The sequence below is a fragment of the Psammomys obesus genome, unplaced genomic scaffold, assembly GCF_907164565.1.
Source record: "Psammomys obesus unplaced genomic scaffold, mPsaObe1.curated_primary_1811, whole genome shotgun sequence".
NCBI classification, from domain to species: domain Eukaryota; kingdom Metazoa; phylum Chordata; class Mammalia; order Rodentia; family Muridae; genus Psammomys; species Psammomys obesus.
This window is the reverse complement of record NW_026592118.1, coordinates 7,605,901-7,614,385: the sequence shown is the minus strand read 5'-3', so window position 1 is coordinate 7,614,385 and position 8,485 is coordinate 7,605,901.

Genomic DNA, 8,485 nt, shown 5'->3' with positions numbered 1-8,485 from the left:
GTGTAAAGTTGTTTGCTTTGGTTGGAAAAGCATATCTTTGCTCAGGAGAGGTTGAAGAATCAGATCATATAATGGATCAGGTACTCTTGAAATGCTTCACTAGTAATTCAGATTATCGCATAAAGCACAGGGCTCTAAGGAGGCCCTGAGTAGGCAGCCAATGAATCTATTCCTGGAAAATTTTCAAATATAGTCTTGGATATACCTAAATATACAAAAGTTGCTTTCTTTTCTTCCCTTGCCATCCTCCCCTCTCTCTTCTCTATTTCTTTTCTGCTTTTCTTTGTGGTGATTAGAATTGAGATCAGGGCCCGTACTAAGCATATACTCCACTATTGAGCTGTATCTCCTCTTACTTACAAGTGAATATGTTAGAAAGACACTCACTTTACGTTCAAAAGAACATTATACATTTGAATATATCCTGCACTGGTAGCTGATTCATACAGATATATTGTTACAATCTGACTTTTCTACCTTCGAAGTTGCAAGGTCAAGGATAAACACATCTTCTGGATAAAAATGTCTCAGCAGATATAGGGTTGGTGAAGACCCTTTCCCAATCTGTAGGCTATCGTTTTGTTCTGAGGACAGTGTCCTTTGCTTTACAGAAGCTTTTCAGTTTCATGAGGTCCCATTTATTGATTGTTGCTCTTAGAGCCTGTGCTGTTGGTGTTCTGTTCAGGAAGTTGTCTCCTGTGCCAATGAGTTCTAGGCTGTTCCCCACTTTTTCTTCTAACAGATTTAGAGTATCTGGTTTTATGTTGAGGTCTTTGATCCACTTGGACTTTAGTTTTGTGCAGGGTGATAAATATAGACCTATTTTCATTTTTCTACATGTAGACTTCCAGTTAGACCAGCACCATTTGTTGAAGATGCTGTCTTTTTTCCATTGAATGGATTTGGCATCTTTGTCAAAAATCAGGTGTCCATAAGTGTGTGGATTTATGTCAGGGTCTTCTATTCGATTCCATTGATCCACCAGTCTGTTTCTATGCCAGTACCATGCAGTTTTTAGTATTGTTGCTCTATAGTACAGCTTGAGATCAGGGATGGAGATACCTCCAGAAGATCTTTTATTGTAGAGGATTTACGAAGTTGAGAATTTTTCTTCCCAGGTCTTTTACTGTACAGAATTGTTTTAGCAATTCTGGGTTTCTTGTTGTTCCATATGAAGGTGAGAATTTTTCTTTCAAGGTCTGTAAAGAATTGTGTTGGTAATTTGATGGAAATTGCATTGAATCTGTAGATTGCTTTTGGTAAGATGACCATTTTTACTATGTTAATCTTGCCAAGCCATGAGCCTGGGAGATCTTTCCATCTTCTGATATCTTCTTCTAATTCTTTCTTCAGAGACTGGAAATTTTTTTCATACAGAGGGCTGATATCCAGTATATATAAAGAACTAAAGAAGTTAAACAGCAAAAAATCAAGTAATCCAATTAAAAAATGGGGTACAGAGCTAAACAGAGAATTCTCTGCAGAGGAATATCGAATGGCAGGGTAACACTTAAAGAAATGCTCAACCTCATTAGCCATCAGGGAAATGCAAATCAAAACGACCCTAAGATTTCACCTTAAACCCATCAGAATGGCTAAGATCAAAAACTCAAGAGACAACACATGCTGGAGAGGTTGTGGAGAAAAGGGAACCCTCCTCCACTGCTGGTGGGTATGTAAACTTGTACAACCACTCTGGAAAGCAATCCTGTGCTTTCTCAGTCAACTAGGAATAGTGCTTCCTCAAGATCCAGCCATACTACTCCTACGCATATATCCAAAAGAGGCTCAAGTACACAATAAGGACATTTGCTCAACCATGTTTGTAGCAGCTTTATTTGTAATAGTCAGAAGCTGGAAACAGCCCAGATGCCCCTCATTGGAGGAATGGCTACACAAATTGTGGTATATCTACACAATGGAATATTACTCATCAATAAAAAACAAGAAAATCATGAAATTTGCAGGTAAATGGTAGAATCTGGAAAAGATCATCCTGAGTGAGCTATCCCAGAAGCAGAAAGATGCACACGGTATATACTCACTCATATAGACATATAATATAGGATAAACCTACTAAAATCTGTCCACCTAAAGAAACTAATCAAGAGGGAGGACTCTTGCTAAAATGCTCAATTCCTATCCAGAAAGGCAAAGAGGCTGGACATCAGAAGAAGGAGAAAAGAGGGAACAAGTCAGGAGCCTGCCACAGAGGACCTCTGAAAAGCTCTGCCCTGCAGACTATCAATGTAGATGTTGAGACTTATGGGCAACCTTTGGGCAGAGTGTAGGGAATCTTAGGAAAGAAGTGGGAAACAGTTAAGATCTAGAGAGGACAGGAACTCCATAAGGAGAGCAACAGAACCAAAAATCTGAGCACAGGGGTCTTTTCCTGAGACTGCTATTCCAACCAAGTACTATGCATGGAGAGAACCTAAGACTCCTGCACAGATGTAGCCCATGGCAGTTCAGTATCCAAGTGGGTGCCATTGTAATAGGAACAGGGACTGTCTCTGACATGAACTGCTTGGCCTGCTCTTTAATTACCTCCCCCTGAGGGGGAAGCAGCATTCCCAGGCCACAGAAGAAGACACTGCAGCCACTCCTGATGAGACCTAATTGACTAGGATCAGAAGGAAGGAAAAGAAGTCCTCCCCTATAAGTGGACTTGGGGAGGGGCATGCATGCAGAGGGTGGAGGAAAGGAGGGATTGGGAAAGGAGGAGGGAGAGAACCACAGGGGGGATACAAAGTGAGTAAAGTGTAATTAATAAAGAAAAAAAATTAAAAAAAAGTTAAAGGAAAAAAATGTCTCAGCATAATTGTTTGTTAATCAGCTGAAAACAGATAGTACAAAAACAATGTTCCAGAGTTGTGTAGCAGCAAGACTTATCGGTAGTTGCCTGTAAGAGGCTGCATTCATCGAGGGAGAGGCTTCTGGGCCGTACAAGTCCGTAGCTCATTAGTGGACAGTTTTCTGTCCCACCCTCTCAACACCTTCAGGTGGGCCATGCTTTGTGAAGTCTGCATCATTGATAAATTTTGAGAGGAGGTTTCCTGTGCAGGCGACTGAAAGGCTTGTTTGGATTAGTTCTTAATGAAGGAACACACACATGTCTACTCACTGTGGGAGAGAGGTTACTTACAGGAGTAGAAAGGACTCAAAGCCAGTTGCATTACCAAAGCCCACCCCACCCCACGTGACAGATCACAAAAGCTGAAAGCCTGGAGTAAACTGCATAGCCTACATACAGGCTGATAAAAAGGTTCAAGAGTGTCCTTTCCAAGTAACCCAGTCCAAATCTCTTCCAGGGAGCCGGGCAGGTTTCTGCCTCTTCTCGGCAGCTCTTCTGGTCTCAGAGTCTTCCTCTGAGAATGATTGTCAGCACTTTATTGTTTACTTTTGGGAGGGAGGAGTCTATCTGGTCATTTTCAGGGACTTCCTGAAGCCATTTTGAGTTGTTTACTTTGATTAAGGAGCTTCCCTGAATGATGGAATGTTACAATAAGAAGGAAACCTTACACAAAACAACACTGTACTTTAAAGCTTAAAGAGGGGCTAGAGGAAAGTAGCTCTGTTTGGTAGGCAGATTACCTCCCTAGGAAGCATGCACCTGGGTTTAGGCTTGAGTCATCACACCCTTTAAATATGGGGCTTGAAATACACAAGTAATTCCAACACTTAGGAGGTAGAGTCAGAAAGATCAAAGATCAAAGAATTTAAGGTCCTTGCCATCTGTGTAAAGAGGTCAAGGCCAGGCTAGGATACATGAGGTTTTGTCTCCAAAATGAAAGGTTACACCAGTGTGGCTCCTCACCACTCCTTTCAGGGCCTTTTCAGATTCCAAGGAAGGCAACTGCAGTGCCTTTATCTGTTACCAAGGACACAGGAAGTGGGGTCTAAAGTTGAATATGAAGGAGGGGTCTGTCCTCAAGGACCTCCAAGCCTGTTAAATCAGGCTTTGATACCTAACAACGTTCTTTCACATATTTCCAGGAAAACACACAACTACCCTGCAATATAGTATCACAGATCACTCCACCAATGTTTGACTAAATTAATAGGCAAATAGAGCAATCGGCCAAAATGCAGTTATATTGATAAAATTCTGTTACATAGTGACAGTTTTTAAAAATAAATTATTTTATTTGTGTTATCCATTTGAGCCCACAAAAGTTTATCTGTACCATTTGCATGAAGAAACCTGCAGAGGCCAGAGAGGGTATAGGTGTTATGGGTCTGGTGTTATTCAGCATTCACCAGTCTGACTCGAGTTTTTACTTTAGTGAAATAGAGGAATTTTATAAACAAAACAAAACAAAACTGACCAGAAACAAGCTAGAGAATTCTGTAGGAAAGGTCTGGCTATTATTAGCTCAAGGATTTTAAAGGCAAACCCCACAAAGTTTAATTTTGGGGAGCCAGGTTAACTCATATCCTGTCTAGGTGTAGGCAAAGCTTAATTCTGGAACAGATGTCCAGCAGATGCTCAGTCATCCAAGCAAGCGTGTCATACAAAAGTGGAAGTTAGCAGATAGTCTGTTAATCGTGTGACCCATTATTTTGTAAGACTAGCTGAGGCAATTAAGGATTTTACAGCAATCAGTAGTTTTTAAGAATAGCCCAGCAACATTTGGAAGTTGCCCCTCTTGAGAAAGTTAGCTGACAGAGTTCATTCAAGACAGGAGAAGACTTCCTCATGACTTACAAGCTAAAGGCAATTTTGTTTTTACAAGTCTGTAACACAGTAAACTGTCCTCTAAACATAATGTTCACTGCATAAGAGCCCTTGGAATTGGAGTTACACACAGTTGTGGACTGCCAGGAGGGTGCTGGGAACCAAACCCTGGTCCTTTGTAAGAATAGCAAGTGATCTAATCATGGAGTGATCGTTCCAGCCCCAATAGTGGCAGATTTGCTGAGAATTCACTGTGAGCTCCCAAGTAGGTATTCTTTGTCTTTAGAATGCCTTTTCTTGCCTATCATTAAGACAAAAATCTCCAGGGATACCATGTTGAAGAACAGTCATGCTATGACGGTTCAGATTTTCACCCACCAAAAAATTATTTATGAAGGAAATTTTCTATGATTACTGAGTGAACATGAAGGAAAAATCCCAAAATGTAGTGTGAATTTTATGGTTCTAAGAGTTTGCCTCATGGTAGAAAATTATTAAATAGCACAAGTATTTCCATTCTGGTTTTAAATGTATCCCACTCATAAAATTTACATTAACAAATTTATTCATTTTAGTATATTGCTTGAAAATTACATGACTATTTGAAGCTTTTTTTTTCATTTTGTTTGATTTTTACAGCAATGTTTCTCTGCTCAGTTTAGTTTGGCCACATAGTCAGTGTGCTTGTTTTTTGTAATGCTAGGCATTTAACTGAGGGCTTTGTACCTTCTAGGTAAGTGCTCTTCCACTGAACTAAACCCTCATCCTCTAAACTCATTATATAATCCAGGCGGGGTTCCTGGGTACAGGCACTACAAGCACAGGTCATCCTGCCTGGCAGGTTCTCCTTAGTTTGGCCATATCATCAAGAGGCTGTACAAGGCTGTCCTATAAGGCTTACCACTACACAGTGAAAATGAGAGAAGATATTAATTCTTTTGTACGCTTAACAAAACAATAAAATGATTTGAGTTGTTGACAGTTGTAACTAAAGCTGTGGGATACAATGAAATAAATATTGGAGGATCTACCTGAGAAAAGAAAAACTACCCATGGGGCACCATCCAATGAGAAATAAGAGAGGAAGGGAAGGGAAGAAGGTGAAGGAGGGACGGAGGCCCTTTGAGTCGGCTGAAGGTTGGCTGTATGATGGAAAGGGAGCTGCATGGCAAAGAGTGTAGCAGAAGCTTCAGAGAAAAAGCAAGGAACCAAGAGGACCAGGAGAGTATACATAGGCTCCCGGCAGCCCCGGGAAGTAAGGGGAGAGGAAAAAAGGGAAAATGTGTGCATTTCTTAGTCTGCACTGGGAAAGGTGGACAGACCCAAAAGAGCCTCCTGGCAGTTTGGAGGCGCTGCACCTACAGGGAGAAAATCCTGGGAAGGAAAATAATATGTTTCATGAAAGGGCTAAATAGTCATTCTAGCTCATTAGCATTGGCTCTTCCTCCCTGGGGCGATCCTGCCCTCCTGAAGCGGGCTCTCTTAGCCAGGTTGCTGATCTACCCACTGGGTTAACACATGTTTTGGCTAGCTTGGGATGCTAGATTTTCACCCAGGCCAGAGAAACAGCCTTTCTCAGTGAGCCTTCACAGCAGCGGTTCTCAACCTGTGGGTCACAGTCCCTCGGAGGTCAGGTGACCCTTTCTCAGTGTTCACACATCAGATACCTTGCGTATCAGATATTTACATTACAATTCATAACAGTAGCAAAACTACAGTTACGAAGTATCAATAAAAGTGATTTCATGATTTAGGTTCACTACAACATGGGGTATTAAAGGATCACAGCTTCAGGAAGGTTGAGAGCCACTGCTTCAAAGAACCCTGATCAAAGATTTTATTATTTTATTTTATTAATAATATCATTTTTGATGTTCTCAAATGGTCAGGTATTCACAATAAACAATCAAATTCAATAAAGTTTTTATAACAAATGTATTGGTTTTAACAAAATATTTTTATACCATTACTATCTTTGGCAAAACAGAAATTTAATATTCTGGAACTCAAATGCATCATGTTTGACATTCCATGATTAATAATCACATTCTTTATCTATTATTTAACATTATTTAACATTATTTAACATTTCTTATACATATATACACATACATAATACTTACTTTGCAAAGTCTTTATATTTAGAGCCAGTACCGAATAATGTAGAGATAATTTGCTCCTAAGACAAGAAAAGCAGCTGAAACAGCAGCTGCAGCGAAAGCCCTTCTCTGAGGGTATGTGGGCGTCATGTCCTGGGCATCGTAAGCCTTCCGGGATGGGCAAACTACTCTGCTTAATGTGGCCATAGTTCTTTTCACTCTGTGCTTAGAAACACGCCCTCTGCTTTGATTTGTTCCTGGTGTTCTGTGGAAGTAACGTTTTGGCTGAAAAAGAAGGAAGCTTGAAAGCATAGACAGATTACACGACCTTCCCCAGATCAGCACATTTGTCATTGACAAATGTCCTTTCAACCTCATTCTCAAAATGCCAGGTTACTTCTCTGTGCTAGCTTGTCTTCTTCTCCCCATACAGCTGACTTCTCGGAGAGAAGGGAAGATATATACAGCTTTTGAAAACAAGCAGTACATTTGTTGTTGGAAGCAAGAGTAGAAAAGCAAGGCTAAAGCTATCATTCTTTAAAACCATTACAGACTCTGGAAGCTTAAATTTTACCTCTTGCAGTGTTTCTAATCCTATGGAGATAATGGCGAGTCATCTTTTCCTCCCTAGAAATACACTCTTATTTACAGAGAGAAAATAGTTTTCTGCTGTAGAGAGAGGCTCCCCACAGAATCCGCTGTTTTCTAAGACTAGAGTTACTAAAGAACATAGATGAAATCTCAGAGAGTTTTTCTGGTATTTGGTTTCAAATGATGTATTTTGTTACATTTCCCCATTCCTGCCTACCCTAAAATGCAGAAAGAAAAATACCTGTTAGAAAAACTGCAAGAACAATTACTGTGTGGGTTTTGAATCAAGTGTGAAGTTAGGAGACAGGGCATCTTCCTTGGCTTCAGAAAGGATTGGGAGTTTCATTGTAGTAGACTACACAGTGAGACCTGTTGAAAAGAAAACAGGCAAACACACTAAAGACAGTACATTCAACAAGGAAATGCTTGCATGATATAGTTTTGTGAAACATTGGTTATTTTTCATCTTATATTCCTTTTTGCCTGGCCTTGAACTCGTGATCTCTCTGCCTCCATCTGCTTAGCACTGGATTATAAGCACATGTCAGCTGACCTGGATACCTTTTATTTCTGTAAACATTCATTACTTTTGCTATACAAAGCAGTAAATATTCTGAAATACTGCTGTTATAAATAGGAATACTAAGGTTAATATCAAAATATTACTATCAATGTTAAAATTAAATATTTAATATTTCATGAGTGTATTAGCACATGGTGACCCAGTCTTTAGAGGTACACAAGGATGGTTTGAGAAGCTGAGCTCAGGTAGGTTGGCACTAATCATGGCTCCTTGAATGCCCCCATGGAGTAGAGCAGGCCAGTGTGCCCTCTCCAGCCTCTTGTATCAGCTCCTCACTATCTGTGTGTGTGTGTGGGGGGGTAGTGCGGCTGTTCAGTGGCCTGGATTCCAAGCCTGTGGCTTTTCTGTTTTAATTCTCTGTTCCTGCCACTTGCCTCTTTGCCATTGCCACCATGTCAGTGCGTTTCTTCAATACCCCATCAAAATTATTGCCATATATTTGCCGGATATATTTGCCTTCAAGGATATATTTGATGTCTCTATTTTCTCACCAGACAGATTATCATATATGTGTATATATTTAACATATATAAA